This window comes from Crassostrea angulata, chromosome 4, assembly GCF_025612915.1.
Source record: "Crassostrea angulata isolate pt1a10 chromosome 4, ASM2561291v2, whole genome shotgun sequence".
NCBI classification, from domain to species: domain Eukaryota; kingdom Metazoa; phylum Mollusca; class Bivalvia; order Ostreida; family Ostreidae; genus Magallana; species Magallana angulata.
The window spans coordinates 36,459,425-36,479,027 of NC_069114.1; positions in this window are offsets into that span (position 1 = coordinate 36,459,425).

Here is a 19,603-nt window from a genome sequence, read left to right on the forward strand (position 1 = left end):
TCTAAGGTTACGTCTACGTCTACGAACTTTAGTAAATATGGGTACAGATGTGTTTTAGTATGACCTACCAACAAAATCTAAAACAGAGGAAAGTGGAGCTCTAGCACCTGCATTTCCAGTCATGTAAGCGTGGCCCTGCCGATTTTTCAGTGATTTATATTAGTGTTTAGCTTAGGTAAACTTGTTAACTCATTTAGAAAGTTAAGCCATCCTTGGTTAAATAGTTATAGATCGATATTTGATTCGGGGGGTATGTAAACATTGCAAAAAAACTGAGATAAATAAATAAGAGGGCTCTGACATACTCAAACTACATTTTTCGATACAACTGATTGTCATTAACACTCGGTATGGGTTGGTTGAATTATTTTTCATAGTCATAAGAAGATATTCACGATTTTTTCTTCGGTGGTACAGACCCTGAAACGTGCTACTACACCTCTAAAACGAACCGTACCGTTCCGTGCAAGAAACGAACCGTACCGTTCACAAAACGAAACGTACCGTTCACAAAGCGTACCGTACCGTTCACAAAACGAACCGTACCGTTCACAAAGCGAACCGTACCGTGCAAAAAGCGTGCAAGATAATTTATGCAAGACCCGCCTCCAGACGGACAAAAAGCGTACCGTACCGTGCAATAAGCGTGCAACTTCCATATATGGCTTATTGACCTAATGTCTTTCGATGAATACGGACGGAGATTATCGCTGACCAGATAAGTTCAATATTTTGCTAGATTTTTTATACGAGATTAGATCACACATACTAATATTTAAAACTGTTATTCTTATTAAAACAGTCACAAACATATTTCCTTTCTTAGACCGTAACCATTTCTTTGTTTTTCGACAAAACTTTCATCGCTGATTTCTTAAACATTGTAAACTATTAACGTTCACACAATCCGTGGTTATACTATTTTGATTATTTTTATGAAATGTTTGAAACATTGGGTACATACTGGACTTTACATAGCTTTAAGTGATTCTCGGGGGGGGGGGGGGGGGGGGGGGGGGGGGGGGGGAAAGAGAGAGAGGGAGAGAGAGAGAGAGATCTCGTTACCCGAAACGTTAGAAAAGTAGCGTTTGTTTAGAAATATGTATATACACTATGGCAAAACAAGGTTGAAATATATCTAAATATAATTTGATATCCTTTTTAAATTAAAAAAAATGTCGATTTAAGTTACGCAGACCCAGAAAATGTAAATGACAACCACATATTACCGGTGACTCGAGTGATTTGTTCTTGAGCTATTTATGTACCAATAAATAAACAAAAAAATCACTCACACATGTATGATGAATTGTAAATAAATACATGTACAAAATCTGAATGCATTAAATGCAAGCATTGAACGGAAAAAAAGAAAACGCATTCCATAAAATAACTTTCAACTTTATTTCCCGCATAGCTGGTAATGGCGTCGTGATTTCACATGAACAAAAATCACTCGTGCGAAACACGTGTACAGAAGCTGATCTTTGGTTCTATACACAACAGGTGTTATTGTCTTTCTTTGGTTTTTAGCAGTTATTGTACTTTACAACTAACTCTGTATATTTGGACGCTTAAATAGGTGTACACGAGATGCCGGTATTCACACCTTTCCACGGGCACCTGTTAGGTTACTCATCACAATCTGTCGTGTGTATAGTCTGAATATATCTTACTTCTACTTTGTTAGTTTCATGGCTTTTCTTAATCTCTAAAGAACAAAAGATTCGTCTGTAGAAATGGACACAAACAACTACACGAAAGACTATCGGCGCGTGGATCCGTGGAACAATTCAGCGACTCTATACATGCGGGATTTTCACATATTAACTTGCGATAAAAATATCATTTACCGGGTACATTAATGTACCAAAAAAAATGATTAATTAAATCATAAATAGTTGAATGAGATAACAAGTACATGTAAGCACAAACACAGCTCTTTTAAAAATTATTTTCAATCTTATATGTGTGATGTGAAATAGCGTCGAAATTTTAACCGTCGAGATCAATCTATATGTACATCGTCCGCTGTTCAAACTTTTAGTCATTGTGTTGAAATCGTTGTGAAAACCATGAGTCTTAAATAAATGAATTCAATTCATACAAATAAAAATCTAATAATTCCAAATGGTTTGCACACAATCACATACACCCTCAGAGAGAGAGAGAGAGAGAGAGAGAGAAAGAGAGAGAGAACTTGTGTGTTGATTATAATACTTAAATTAAAATTTTATCACTGAACTTTATTATTTAAAATTTCGCTTTAGGTTTCTATAATTGGTCATTTGAGCGGGATTTTCTCTCAGGACTCCACGTGCTTCGCCTGTCAATCAGTTTAAGTATAACAGTACAGATCACGCCACGCGCCGCGTGCTACTTGGCTCCTCCTATATGGCTAGAAGAAAATTATCGAATGAAACGTTTTTGTTTTATGTTTTCTTATATCCCTATTGAAAAGAGTGTTTCTATTTTAAATTATTCAACAATAATTTCTCTCCGATTTCATGATTATAATTCATGTACTGGCGATCAGAGTCGTTTTCCCTCGCTGTCGTATTATTTTTGTTACTAGATAAATTCTTATATATTAATAACTTTTAACATTCATTTGTTGATTACCGGGTAATTTTTCGTGTCCTGTTTACAACAAGTATGTGTGTAAAAAGGTAAATAAAATATAAACAGGTTAGTCAGCATTTGTAAAACGTCAGCTAAATCGCATGCATACAGTGAAGAGCGGACACTTGTTCAACAGAATGATAAATATCGCTATTATATAAATAAAAGTTATTGACTTGTTGTGTATATCCAGTTGTGTACATATCGTATGAAATATGTTACATGAACATGTATATAGTTTAACGGAAAAACAAAAACTAATTGTCATATTTTGACTATACACGCGATCTTAGTTCAGATAAGAGAGGCGATGACGGGTTAGATGTAGGTATGATCTATGTATACAAACAAGTGCAGAAAATCATAGAATTAATATTTAAATGAATAAAAATTCGTGTCAAAAAACTATATAACACTTGATTTCAAGATTTCTTATCTATCCATTAATTTTACATCGTCTATTCACTAAGGCAATCGGCGATCGGCAATAGTACTACAGTAGTACGCAATAAAGAATGATCATACGAATTATGAATAATAAAAACTAGCCGAAAATCAAGACAACGATAAAGGAAACTAAACTAACAAAATATCGGAATAAAGTCGGGGCAATTTGTTATAGCAATTTTAAATGGATTAGAAGTATTTAATGACTTCGACTCAAGTACATGTATAGAAATAAAAACTCGATGCTTTGTAAAATTATCGAAGGCTCGCTAAATTAACAAATATATTGGATTAAAGTCAAACAGTTCTTTTAATCTATCTGAATGATTACATTAATCTAAATTAAGTACTAATAATAACAGACTGATCAAAATTAAAATTACCCCCGCTTCCCAGTTGTCACTGAGTACACGGTTCACGCAACGTATCAAAAACGGGGGAACGGATGGACGCTCTGATTTTAAATAGATCGATTGAAATTCTTTTGTAATATATCATATAAAAAAAGAAAAATTCTTGTCATAATTACCACCCTGCTGAAGTAGATCGGGCAAAAACTAAACAAAATTATGTGGAGAAAAATCAAAGCGTTCAGGCCACGCCTACCTCATTAATAAAGCGCGCAAACCGTTCACAAAGCGTGCAGCTATTTTTAGCAAAGCGTACCGTGCAAGAAGCGAACCGTTCCGTTCACAAAGCGTACCGTACCGTTCACAAAACGAACCGTACCGTTCACAAAGCGAAGCGAACCGTACCGTTCATAAAGCGTAACGAACCGAACCGTGCAACTGGTGTAGTAGCACGTTTCAGGGTCTGTAAATTCCTACGTCATCCCAGTCATGGAGGTCGCCATTTTCAAAATGGCGCCGGCTTTTACCTGAACCCAAAACGCAATCTCTACCCAGAGATATCGTTCCTGCTTCGCTCCACTAATACCTCTGTTATCGTCTAAAAAGTAGTGCCACGAAAGCATTGGTAATGGAGTATTATTCCGAGAAATAGTTCTTTGTTTGTTACCATGATTTACCAATACATTCTTTTTATTTCAATATTTTAGCGAGGCTTTAACATCGAAATGTAGACTGAATAAACATATAAAACTATAATTTATAATATCATGATTGAGAATGGGTTTTGCCAAGATTCTTGGCATTTAGACGTTAACAGAGGTGTTGTAGCGCAGCGTAATACGCCCTCTGGTGAGAGATTGCCCAAAACGAAGTGAAAATGCAGTGGCGGGGGCGGGTACCATACTACGGAAACGAAACGAAATAAAAATCGAAACGAAACGAAACGAAACTTTCCTAATCGATGAAAATTGGATTTAAAAAAAAAATACATGTACTGTATATATTTACAGAGATGTGAAAGAGAAGAAATATATAATTTCATGTTTTTAAAAAAGATGTAATAATATATAACAGTTCGCTTGACAGTTGTTCATAAGAACATGCGTTCTATTTGGGTAAAAAAAAGATGATGTATTTAGATACACTTAGATGTATTAACACTTAGATGCATTTACACTTAGATGTATTTACACTTAGATGTATTTAGATACACTTGCCCAATTCTTATCATATAGTGCGTTTTAGATTATTTTGTTGTTTTAAGCTTATGAAAACAATATAAATTCTTGCTTACTTGCACGCGTAAAAATACATTTCTATTTGAAAGATTGTTTTGTTTTGATATTGATCAAAACCAAAACATACATCACATCATGAGCATTTATGCACGGTAATTAAAAATGAAAAAAAGAAGCTAGATTGAAACGAAAAAACATAAAAGTCCAACAGAAAAGTACGTCTTTTTCAACCATTTTTCTATTGGTATGTGCACAATACATGTATACGTTCTTATTTTCCTGAGTCATTATTTACACCATCGAAAAGCATGCGCGGAACGAGGATGACCCCTGGAATTTGCAAAGAAAAATGACAATTCATGGGTTCGATTTTCTGAACGTTCGACCCTCCCCACCCCCCCACCCCCCGAAAAAAAAATCTGGATCCGCGCTTTACAATGCGAAGAAAAGCAATTATTATAAACGATATTAATGTATTATTTATAAATTAATGCATGAAAATTTACACAGCTATGCAGCAAAACGTCTCTTGGGTAAAGAATGCATATCATTTCCTACTCCTGTAGACTCTGCTTTCATACTGAGAAGAGGACAGAAGATGCAAATCTGAGTTTGTAGACCATATTTTTAATATATTCAAAAGATAATAAAAATTCTACTACAGTTATCGCCGAGATCAAAGAGATGCCGCGGACATTATTCTCCAATATACCACGAACGTCATCAGTAAATTATCAGATCAGATATACCTATTTGTCTCGCATTGATCATGAAAGTACAACTTCAAACCGTCAACATTTTTAAAACCATGTCAATTTCACGTGTTAGTTCCAGTCAAAACGATGTGTATTGCCTCAAATGTTTATTTTTAAGAGATCAATGCGGCTGTTCCTAGGACCTCCCCACCACATTTTCACTGCGTGTTTTACATAAAATATATAAAGTGTAGTAGTAATAATCGTATTAAATTGCCCTTAAAATATTAGGAACATGATTCAAAGAAGTGAAGAGTATTAAAAATCCAAACAAAAATCTGTCGTCTGCATGTGATTCCTTTGATCGATACACATGTAAACATTACTAACAAAACCGTTGGGGTTACACGGAACAGCCGTCAAAATGACCTAGATCGTCTCTCTATAGGAGAAACGATCTGTAGAAATACTGGGCTGTTAGTAGAATAGAAATAAAGTTCTTGTTATCGGGAATGTTGCAGGATAACCTCCTCGGTCTCGAAATGTTGTTTGAAATATAAAAGCCTCGGCTAACGCCTCGGCTTTTATATTTCAAAACAACATTTCTCGACCTCGGAGGTTATTCTGCAACATTCACGAAAACTCGTACTTTATTTCTTAATTATATGTAATTTATGCTAACAAATCTCCCTCACTTCATGCATAACGATAAATGTGTATTGATTATATTTGATGCTATATAGATCTATAGTAGTTGAAAATTTAACTTAAAACATTTCTGATCAGTTTTATATGAATTTATTTAAATGTGCATACAATAAACGTGTATTCTAAATCTAAACATACATTGCATCATAGGCATGCTACTCAAAGAGCAGAGTTGGGCAAAAGAGACCCGCCCTTTCAATAGAAAAAAAGGCTGCGCAACCTTCCCCGCTTCCTAGTGAATTATATGTGCAAAAACTTCTCGAAATCACATCGAACAACGAACAGCTTATTAAAGAATATAGATATGCACTACTTGTGAAAGCAAAAACTATTCAGGGGTGCCCAACGGGTAAACTTATGACCAGAAAAACAACAAAAAGTTGCCCAAGTTCCACTAGATACGCAAGAGACAATGGCGATAGTTCGCATGTATCGGATGTGTTTGATAAATCAAAACCAGATCATAATAATGATAATAATGAGTTTCCGATTCAATCGGTTATCGAACTTCGTTCGCTTACTCAAGCGTTAATGCAGAGAGTTACCGAACTTGAAAAAGTACAATCTAGCTATGTTAAGACTATAGAGTCTCTTAAAAAGTCAGTCAATGCTCTGAAAGCAGAAAATGTAACCCTTTCGAATACAACCAACAAGTTGCAATCCGACTTTGTTTCACACGCAACAGTATGCGAGACTGCTCGCAAAAACACCAAAGCTCAGTTAAAGAAACTCGACGGTCTCGACTTTATTGAGTACCAAGCTGTGAACAAAAAAAATGAGTGACGAACTATCAAGAGTATCCAAAGTATGTGTTAATTTACAAAAACAAATTTCAAACACAAAAGCACAAAAATCGTATGCTTCAGCTGTTTCCCCGCAGAAGGCCCTTACGCCAACCGAGGTGGAACTTAACGGGACTTCACACCTGAACGAACAAGCTAACAGTACCTATTCAAATAGTGCTGACTGTCCTGTTATGCGTCTGCCGATAAACGCCAATGACAAACCTTCCCCGTCTGAAATGATCAGACCGAATTCACAGTACTCGTCCAATCGTTCCGACAAAAACGACTCTGCCGTTAATAAAGGCAAAAATGCCACAAATCAGCACACACACTCGGACAAGAAAACAATGGAAGACCACTCTGGTCAACATAATTCCACCCCAGACTCACGTTCCTTGTCGTCTGCAGTCCGTACTCGAGAATCTACCAACAAGAATACCGAAATACCCGGTGATCACAGTGATCGTAGTGATCTTGTTCACGCCAACAATGTTGCTAGAGACACGGGTACGCCATATGCGGACGTAGCATCTCCAAACACTGTAACTCTTAAATCAACAAACGGCGCTGCAATGTCGCAAACAATCAACATCTCCAACGACAGACCTAAAAACGCTTCTGAACCTAAACGACTCTATTTTCCCAGAAAAGGTCAAGTTTCCGACTTGAAGCAAGCGCCTGCTTCTCTCACACTTACCAACAATACTACAGGTGCCACAGAGGACGCTGACATATTTGAAGGCGTTACCCGCAGACGTAATGCACGTTTCTATAATTCTGGAATAAGTCCGCGGTCTACACAACTCGGTATGATAAACTTCCTGAAGGACAGAGGAATATCCGTTTCATTGTGTGTTCTCTTTAAACCTAAACGCGAAGGTGCACGACGGAACGCTAAAATTAATGTATCTCTGAAAGATGCGTTTACAATTGAGTCCGAAAATTTCTGGCCTAAAGGGATTTCATGCAGACCCTGGCTTAGCAACAAACAGTGGCAGGACAGAATTGCGCGTTCGGACGATGCCGAATCTGACGACGAAGACCAGGACCCTCAAAACCGCGATGTTGATTAAAGAGACATTTTTTGTGTCTTTTTTTCTGTGTATCTTATCAATTGTTTTACATATGTCTCATAACCTCAGCACCCTCGCATGGAATGTAAGAGGCATCATGTCCTCTTCATTATGTTTGTCAAATATGCTTGATCTTGTTAAATGTGATATTGCTATAATATCTGAGCACAAACTTAAGTGTGACAATGTTTCATATCTGGACTCTGTCCACCCAGACTACCTTAGTTATGTTTGTATAGAACCTACTGGTAACAATACATCTATACAGTGCTCACGCTATTTGGGTAAAGGGGGCATTGCTATTATGTACAAAAAGGAGCTTGAATTGTCTATATGTCTGTTAACAGATTTTGATTCTACTCGCATCATTGGAATAGAACTCAAAACGTCATGTGACCGATCTTTGTTCATATTTGGGGTTTATCTCCCCTCTGATAGTGCTATTCAGCCATATGCATCAGAACTGAACCTTTTGGAAGATCTTGTAGCTCATTACTCATTACTTGGTGATGTAGTAATTGGGGATGATTTCAATGCTAGCTCTTATGAAGAAGACCTTCAGCATACAAATTTGTACAAATCAAAATTGTTAAAGGGATTTCTCACACGTAACAATATAGGACGTCCTCGTGCTGATTTTAGTACATCTGGTTCAGGCTATACATTTACCTCAACAAAGACTACTCTAGATTTTATATTTTGTAGTAGTTCTCTTTGTAAGCACGTTAATTCGTACCATGTGTATGAGGAAGGTTCATTTAGCTGTACATCAGATCACCTCCCAGTTGCAATTAATATTGATATTCATGTTAAAAACCGTATTTTACATAAATCGTTTAAGAGCTTACCTGCATGGCACAAAGCTGAATCTTGTAAACTTGAACAATACCAAGAGCATGTTTCTAGAGAGTCTGCTTGGTTATTAGATAGACATCTTGATTGTGTTAATGACATTGAAAACTTTTGTTCTGATGTAAATTATATGTTACATGACGCTGCGTCCACAACAATTCCAACTTCCAAATATAGACCATACTTGAAACCCGAATGGACACCGAAAGTCAAGCATCTCCATGCCCTAGAACGTCAACAACGCAGAATATGGATAAGTGAAGGACGGCCCCGTGGCATGTGTCATGAATCGTATAAAAACTACAAGCGTGCTAAAGGGATTTTCGGAATGGACTCCAATCTGCACACGACGAATTTACGACAAAAGCGTTTAAGGACATTGACGAGGTTTCCGATTGCGACGTTCGACTCTTCTGGAAGTTGATCAAGCGCCAGCGACCTCGAAGCTCTCGCTCCTATCCAGAAATAGAACTCGGAGATGACACATTTACAGATCCTAGTGATATTGCTAACGCATTTGCACATCATTTTAAAGACGTTTACAACCCTAAGGACAACGACTCGTTCAACCCTGTGTTTTACCGATCTATTGAAACCCTGTACAAATCCTTAAAAACCGAAACGATGCTTAACAATTTTTTTCCTGGAGGTGACATCAGCATGGACGAAATCTCCACTCTTATTCGTGATCTGAAACGTAGAAAAGCTCCAGGAAAAGATTTCATCCAAAACGAACACATCATTTATGGTGGCTCAGAACTGAAACTCTGTTTGCTTCATTTATTTAACTCTATTATTAAATCTGGCCAGATCCCAGATTCTTGGAAAAGGGACATTATTGTTCCCATACACAAAGGAGGTAATAAGCCAAAGAAATCCCCAGATAGCTATAGACCGATAGCTTTACTCCCTTGCCTTTTAAAACTGTTTGAAAAGATTTTACTTACCAGGATCAAAACCCATGTTCTATCCTCATTCGACTTTCCTAACGCCCAGCAACAGGGATTTCAACCCAAACTCGGCTGTCTCACTGCCTCTTTTAACCTTCAAGAAACCATTTTTCACAACATTGAACGTGGAAGCCCGGTATACGTTGCATTCCTCGATACTCAAAAAGCATTTGATACTGTCTGGAGGCACGGTCTAATGTACAAGCTTCATCGTCTTGGAGTTTCTGGGCGGTTATGGACTTTAATTGACGACTGCCATACTGGTACATCTTGCTCTGTCGTGGTGAACTACACTAACTCTGTTTGGTTCCCTGTCTCACAAGGAGTTCGCCAAGGAGGCATACTCTCAACTTTTCTCTATCTTGTGTTCATCAATGACCTTCTCCAAGAAATTCAAAGTCAATGTTCAAATACGGGAATCTACAACATCGCTAGCTCCAACCCCACGCTTGCAGACGATATATCCTGCATCGCCCTGACGCCTGTAGTCATCCAAAACATCCTTACCACCGCATATAAGTACTCCACAAATTGGAGATTCAAATTCAATGCAGATAAATCAAGCGTTCTGAGATTCTCCTCTTCATCAATTCGAAACCAGTCGAATCTCTCATGGCTTCTCGGAAATGAATCTGTCGAATTATCGGAATCATACAATCACCTAGGAATCCTCCTGCAATCTAAACTGGTCCATACCGAAAAAATCGAAAACGGATGTAGAAAAGGGAGACAAGCGTACTTTGGTATCAAAATACGGGATCATCTTAATCCCGACACTTTATCCCGACTGTATAAAAAAGTTGTCCTTCCATCTATTCTCTACGGATGCGAACTCTGGTGCGACCTTCGGCAACGAGATCTCCAAGCACTCAGCACGCTCCAACATTTCATATGCAAAAACGCTATGGGCCTTCCAAAAACAACGAGATCGGACATTTGTGAATCTCTCTTCGGACTTCTTCCCATATCATCCGAAATTGATAAAAGAAAACTTCTTTTTTTCGGTCGATTATGTGATCTGGACACTAAAACCCTTACCAAACAGATATTTCTACATCGACTGTTCTCCTATCTACAATCCCCCGAACGCAAACAACTTGGCTTTATTCACGACATCATTGCTCTCATGCTTAAGTTCAATCTCTTTCAATACCTCACAGTTTATCTTCAAGTTGGCTATTTTCCCCCGAAACTTCTATGGAAAAAATCCGTAAAAGAAGCAGTAACGAACTCTCATATTGACTCAAGACGCCATCGGATGTTTTCTGACCCAGATTTTTACCTTTTCAGTAAGATAAACGCAGGAAGACCACCTTCTGCTATATGGAAAATCCCATCCAATGTTTTCGAAATAGAACTTTGTAAATTTATTGTTAAACTATGGACACTTCCTGAAATTTCACCGGAAATTTGTCTTATGTGCAGCAACAATTTTACCAACGTCTTTGAGCACATCTCCACCGTTTGTCCAGGGACGTCTGCATTTCGAGAAGCCTGGTGGGATACAGTTATCGAAAACTTCGACATCTCTCTTAGTGCTGAACTCAGTGGTCTCTGTACACGTGACCTCTACCTCTTTTTGCTCGGGTCGAGACTTATCTCCAACATTACAGCTAACTTTGATTTACGCACCTTGCACATCCTCAACTTCCGCTTCTTGAGGGACACCGCAGCATGGTACAACCGATACCTGTGTTCTATTCAAAACACGACGTAAATAGTCAAGAATAGTCAAGATACTTTTCTACACTGTGCACATTGTTATAGTTGTAGTTTACATCAAGTCATACTCAAATGGACATCCCCATGTATATATGTTTCTGTTTTTGTTTTCTTTGTCATTTTTTTTTCTTCGATGCCAAGTGGCAATAGGGTAATATAGTTTTTCTTTTCTTGTTTGTGTGTGTGTGTGTGTAATGATTTTTGTATATTGTTCTTTGTAAAATTTCATGCCACAATCTCTTAAGGGAGAAAATAAAGAAAGAATGAAAGCAATGGTGTTTGAACTGTTCGGATATTAAACTAATTATAATCACCGGGTTCATTTGCATGTATCTATAATTTTAATTTTAAGAAAGGATCATCCTTCACCGTGGGAAAATATTAAGTTAAAAACTTTTGCTTTGTGCTTGTTACTTTTTTCTTCGATGTGAACTTATATTAAACAGAGCATTGGTTTGTTCCTTTTTCAAAAAAAAAGGAGTTTCGTATCAAAAGCATATTGAAGGGGGGAAGGCTTATTTGTAGAGAATCATCCAAAAGTCTTATATATGTATCAGACCTACTACTGGTTATTTATTGCTTTAAATGATTGATTAAAATTGACTGCAGTAATATATACATGAGTGTAATTCAAATTGATTTTAAAGATATAATTCAATTTTAACCAAACATAAGTTATATATCAGAGAGCAATTTTTATTTTTTGTGCATATGGCTCATGAAATGTTGTATATTTTGGTTTTGAACAATATCAAACCAAAAGCAAATAGACAGGTATAAAAATTTTACGCAAGCAAGTAAGCAAGAGGTTATATTGTTTTATTGTTTATATTGTTTTGGTAGGTTTCGTTTTGTTTCGATTTGGTTTCGTTTCATTTTGGAAGGTTTCGTTTCGTTTCGATTTTTATTTCGCTTCGTTTCGATAGGTTTCGTTTCGTTTCGGAAGGTTTTGTTTCGTTTCGGCAGATTTCGTTTTGTTTCGGTAGATTTCGTTTCGTTTCATTTCGTTTCGCATTTTACAGGTACCTGTATCGATATCGGTATAATGAAACAGTTAACGTAACCTTTTTGGGAGTCGGCAAGATTACAGTTCCCCTCGAGCAAGCCTATTTCCTACCAGTGCATTTCGTTTCAACTACTTAGTATCTCTATCTTTAAGACAATTTTCTCATGCAACCCAAGTAGCCGTGCATAAAAATTGAAGACATCTTCAAGGGTTGTTAATATCAACATTATATCAGGTCATTTACATAATATTACGACACAATTACTCAGATATTTCTCTTTATGTAGTCAGCTACTAGTGCATTTTGTTACATATATCTTTTTTGTGGCTGTTTTGTCAATATATTTCAAGTAGCTGTATATATAAATTGAAGATATATGCCAGTCTTGCTAATATCAACATTCCTTCAAGTCATCCACATATAATTACGACACAATTACTCAGATATCTCTCTTTATGTAGTCAGCTACTAATGCATTTTGTTACATATATCTTTTTTGTGGCTGTTTTGTCAATATATCTCAAGTAGCTGTACAAAGAAATTGAAGATATATGCTAATGTTGCTAATATCAACAATCCTTCAAGTCATCAACATAATGTTACGACACAATTACTCTCTTTTTATGTAGTCAGCTGCTAGTACATTTTGTTACAAATATCTTTATATTTGGCGATTTTGACAATATATTTCACAGTACCTGTATAAATATATATTGAAGATATATGCCAGACATGCTAATATCAACATTCCTTCAAGTCATCCACATATTATTACGACACAATTACTCAGATATCTCTTTTTATGTAGTCAGCTACTAGTGTATTTTGTTACAAATGTCTTTATTTTTTGGTGGTTTTGTCAATATATCTCGAGTAGCTGTATATATAAATTGAAGATATATGCCAGTCTTGCTAATATCAACATTCCTTCAAGTCATCCACATTCTATTATTACACAATTATATTAATTGTGTCGTAATATTATGTGGATGACTTGAAGGAATGTTGATATAAGCATGTCTGGCATATATCTTCAATATATATTTATACAGCTACTTGAGATATATTGACAAAATTGCCAAAAGGATAATCATGAACATAGAATAAAAATCAGAGTTATCCTACAGGAAAAATGTAAGCATGAATAAACCTATTGATTGTGACAATAATGTTGATGTTAACAACCCTTGAAGATGTTTTCAATCTTTATCTAAGGCTACCTGAGTTGCATGAAAAATTGTCTTTGAAATAGAGATAGTTGAAACGAATTGCACTGGTAGCTGACAAGATTAAGAGAGATAGCTGGGTAATTTTGTTGTAATATTAAGCGGATGAAATGATAGATTGTTATAATTAATAACACTTGTTGATATTTTCAATCTAAAAGTACAGCTACTTGAGTCAACTGGACAATATTGTCTAAAATAGAGATATTTTAAACGAAACGCACCAATTATCGATGAGAGTATGATAGGAATATGGGTAAATAATGATATAGTGAAATGTACATATTAAGAACACAAAAAGAAATCCTAGGTAAGTTTTCTCACTAGGACAGTAACTAGTAACTAGAAGCAAAGTTTCTATCATCTCGTAACCAGTTACTAGTAGCTAGCTTTTCTAAGTTCTCGAAGCCAGTTACTAGTAGCCAGTTACTAGTAGCCAACTTTGATTTTATCTCTTAGCCAGTTACTAGTAGCTAACTTTTCTTACTTCTCGTAGCCAGTTACTAGTAGCTAACTTTACCTATCTTTTTGAGATACAAATAACCAAATTTTAATGATGTATGTTTTTAATTGCATTCATATACTTTGCTGTCTTCATAATTAAATTTTAATCAAACTGCATAGAGAGCTCAGCTATGTAGCCATGCATCTTACATCGTATCATGTTCAACATTGTTACTGAAACTAAATAAAATTATCAAATAATAACAGTTACACGTGCATTGTGTTATATACAAACGTATATTTTATTGATAAAGACAACTTTCTTATATATTTCATTCATATTGAATTAATTTCCTTTTGTAAACCGAGTGGTATTTTATGTTTGAAATTTGATTTGTTTGATCATTTTAGAAATATATTGCCGCATCTGTTTGTGATCTCTCATGTTGACATCTCCCTCCTCTCCCTTATAAGGGATGGGGTATATCCATTTCTCACAGTGATCCCCTATTTATTGCCATTTGTTTATTTTCGTTTATGTGATAGATGGTCAGATCTTAGACTGGCGTGTCTTTGAATTTATTATGGTAATTCCCTCCTGTATCCTGTTTTGAGAATTTATGTCTTTGAGCGTTCCCCAAATTTTCAATCAGTTGCTAAAAGGTATGTAAATTTGGACTATGTGCGGTTTTATGCATTTTTTGCCCCCGAAATCAAAGTTTACGAAAGAGCTTTAAAAATAAAGTGAAAGATAGTTTAAATCATATTGGAAGTAAAGGTGTAAAAGTTTATCACCACAGTGACGTCATAATGTAGAAATGACGTCATGAAGATTGCATTATTTTGATAAATTAGTGTTTTGTAGGGAAATATGGATGTTTTTCGATGGTTTTTCGACTGGGAAACATCGAGCGCAGTCTTGCTCAAGTACCATTTTTTAGTATAATGTGTATAACAATCTGAAGAAAAACATATGTTAAAATCGCACTTGAGCAGACCTGCGCTCTATACTTCCGAATGCAAAATATAGTGCAAAAATGAGAATATTTTCATTTGTTTGCAAAGGACTATGTGCGGTATGGTCAAATATCTGCCCCCGATTTCAACCAATTTTTAAATAGTATCGTATTAAAATGAAATCTTCACAAATCATTGTAAAGAGGATGCCTATAACTTTAATAAAGATTTTAGTCATCATTGCTCACTCCCTGTTTATCTATGACGTCACCTAAATGACCTAATTCCCGCAAATTTGCAAACAAATGAAGATATTCTCATTTTTGCTCTTCGACCTTTTACACCTTTATTGCCAATATGATTTTAACTATATTTCACCTTATTTTAAAGCTCTTTCTAAAACTTGGGGGGCAAAAAATGCATAAAACCGCACTTAGTCCTTTGCGGGAATTAGGTCATTTAGGTGACGTCATAGATAAACAGCGAATGAGCAATGATGACTAAAATCAATATTAAAGTTATAGGCATCCTCTTTACAATGATTTGTGAAGATTTTATTTTTATACGATATTATTTAAAAATTGGTTGAAATCAGGGGCAGATATTTGACCATACCGCACATAGTCCTTTGCTTTTATTTCTCGGCCAGGCTTTCCTCTGTCGTTGTTTACGATATAAAAATCCGACTAGAACAACAATACCGCGTATATATTGAACTTGAAATTTTATATATATCGTTAGTTTGATCAATACTTAAATTGAAAAGTGCTGCTAAAATCCCAAAACACCATTTTCCGTGCAAACATTATAAAACTTGGGAAGGTTTTACGAGAGCCGGATGAATAACTATTTAATTAAGAAGAACACAGAATTCTAGCAGCGGTTTTGATGAAACTGAGATGTTTTGCCTTCACTTGGTATGTTTATTATAGCATTGAATGATTTATTTTTGACGTCGTCGTGTCAATAACTGTCGTCAGGTGAGCAGACAGATTGAATAAAGCGCGTTAGCGCGCTATGATAATTTGTCTGCTCACCTGACGGCAGTTATTGACACGACGATGCAAAAATAAATCATTTAATGCCTATATTTACATTCCCTTACTAAAGAAATCCATTGTTTACTTAAATAAATCGATATAAAGTGCAGATCACGGAGGGAGTAAATTGGTAACAGCAAGAACAGCGGTTTTGTAAAACCGGTTAAACTGGTTTTCACATAGACTGTTGAGATGAGATCGACAAGCATGAAAATATAATCCATGAAAAACAACTCTTGAAATGTTGCTTTTAACAATAAAGTCAACTTTTTTGTTGAATAATTATAAAACATGGTGTTTTGACAACTTTCATAAAATACATGTTTTAACCGATAACATAGAAATCACTGTTTGAGAACTACTTATGTAAATTACTCGTAAATTCATACGCAGTGAATAGGTGTTGCATTTAGAGGCGTTTAAACACCACGGAATTTAATGGAAAAACACATTAGAATGTAAATATTTTATTTTGGAAACCGCGGGGTAGTGTAGTTCTATCACATTTTACGTAAGATATTATAGTTGTCACGTGATAATGCACCAATGTGGCAATAATGTACAACCCGATTGCACTGACATCTATTTAAAAGGATAATACTAAGTTTTTGATATTATTCAAAATAGTTATATTATTTCACGATTTTCAATATAACAGTCAAAATAAGACGTTAAATTGCCCATATGCTTCCTTAACACACCCCCCCCCCCTCCCCGCGTCGTTTCTCGTGAATGTGTGAGCGAAGGGGGAACGACAGCTCTGGATAGAGAGTGGTGATGTGTATCAGGTAGCACTACAGTATTAGATTTTACTGTATATTCTTACCAAAATTGCACAACTTTACATACAGATTAAAAATTCAAAACAAACTTCTGGAAAAAATCCTCTTGACATCTTTTTAAACAACGCTTCATATACAATTTTCTAGCAAAATACACACGTGCATCCTGCAAGGCAATTTTTATGTATTTTTCTGTAGGCTAACAAATACCGGGGTATATATTATTTCTCCTACTTTCATCTGAAAACAGACTATAACTTACCTGTAATTAAATTCTTTTGTTCTCCTCCTGCACCCCATTCCTCTAAGGGTATTATCTTACCTTTCCAGCTCTATTGTTCAGTACCCCCTGCATGGTCGCTATTACTACTCACAAAAAATCATACAACACATATTCCCATCTTCTATACTTTTGACAAGGCTATGATATGTTTCTAATAGTTGAAATACCGTGGAATGGCCAGGCAAAAAACCTGCTTGGTATTTAAAGAATAAATTATTTTCATGGAAAAAATTGTAAACATGTTTAAAAATTATTCTTTCCATACTTTTGCTGACACAGCTTTGCAGGGACACCGGTCTGTAGTTACTTGCAACAGATGAATCATCTTTTTTAAAGAGCGGCAATGCATGGGCTATTTTCCAAACATTTGGAAATGAATTTTCTAAAAGTGATTTGTTAAAAAGCATACATAAAGGTTTTGAAATGGAAATTTTTGTATATTTCAACATTCTGTGGCTTATATTATCAGGGCCAATAGCCTTATTAACAACAAACATTGATATAATGTCAAAAACTTCTTGAACTTTTATGTGAAAGTCTGAAATATTCTATTACACATATAGTATAAACTGGGTAATGTACGATTCGCAGATTCAATATTTGAAATAGATGAAAAATATTTATTCAAAGTTTCTATTTCATCAATATCAGAGAAAGCTAATTAAGATCGTCTTTTTTCAAGAAATTGCAATGGGGGTACTAGTATTTCAGTCGTTTCTTTAACATGGAATAAATCTTTCATCAATTTCCAATATATTTTACCATTCTTACTACTGTCGTGCAATGCAGATTCGATATTATCGTAATAATTAGCTATAGCATATTTCTTCATATTGTTTACTTTATTGCGAACGTGTCGAAATTTTGTCCAGTCGGCATCATTATTGGTTCTTAAAGCTTTTTTGCGTAAGCAATCCCTAATCCTCCTAGTTTGACGAAGCACCGAGTCGTACCACGGTTTATCATGAGATTGTATAGTTATAGTTTTTTCAGGTACATATTCACGAATATATGACATAAATGCTGAAGTAGATTGTGCAACTGCCGCATCAATATTTGAAGCGCTATTAAATATAATATCCCAATCGCAGTTGTAGATAAGAGAATTTAATTTTTCAAAATCTGCGTCTTTATATACCCAAATATTACGCTCGTATGATGCACAGTAAAGTTTAATATCGATGGAAAGGGAAATGTAAATAGCCTCGTGGTCGCTAACGGACGAGTCTATGTTAAGTACGCCGAACTCGTGTACCTTTACAGTCGGTGTTGACAAAACTAGGTCAATGGGTGTGCTCGAAGTGTTTGTAACACGGGTGCATGGGTTCATTGATATTGTTAACAAGGTTTGTAAATTTTGATTTTACTTGGTGGTATAAATAGGTTGTTAATTTTGTTTTTACACCAACCGAGAATAAAATTCAAAGTTTACAGCATGACGGGGGATGCTATGCAATCAAATAATTATAATTTTTTCATTTGATCATACTATAACCACGTAGAAGAATATTTTCCCTACATAAAACCAGAAAAAAGTCAAAACTACTAGAAGATACGTATAACGAAATAAAATTGAACTTTCCGCAAGGTATCACTGTTTTCTGATTTATTTTTTATTTTTCAAATTCAAAACTTGGAAATTTGAATTGGAAAGATTGGAAAGAACAAAATAAATGATTTAGTTTTCGGACCCGACATCTGTATAAGGGCGTATATTTCCTACTTTAACTGCTTGTACAAATTAATTGTAATCATTGTGATTAAACATCTTGTTATTTTCCGTTTAGAGGATTGATAAGAGTAAATAATTACATAAAAAACTAGAGGTACTGTGAGCAAGCTCACAATTGATACCCCCCCCCCCCCCCCCCCCGCTAAGATAAAAATCATAATGTGTGTATTTTTCCAATTATAGAAAATATTGGATGAATCTATTTCACCGTCCATTTTCTATAAATAACAACTGCTCTATTATTTTTAAAACTAAAAATATTTGTGGGAAGTACGAACATTCAATGCTTATCCATAAGAAAGATAATGACCGGACACGAATTTTTCACTTTTTCTGCCAGTGACCTTGACCTTGCCCAAATGACCTTAGGTCAAGGTCATGACACACCCTTTGGTCATAAGCAATATTTGTGTGAAGTTAGAACATTCAATGCTTCTCCATAAGAAAGATAATGACCGGACACAAATGTTGCACCATTTTCCCCAACAACCTTGACCTTGCCCAAATGACCTTTGATAAAGGTCATGACACACCCTTAGGTCATAAGCAATCTTTGTGTGAATTAAGAACTTCCAATGTTTCTCCATAAGAAAGATATGGACCGGACACGATTTTTTGTATTTTTTCTGCCAGTGACCTTGACCTTGCCCAAATAACCTTGGATCAAGGTCACGACACACCAGTCGGTCA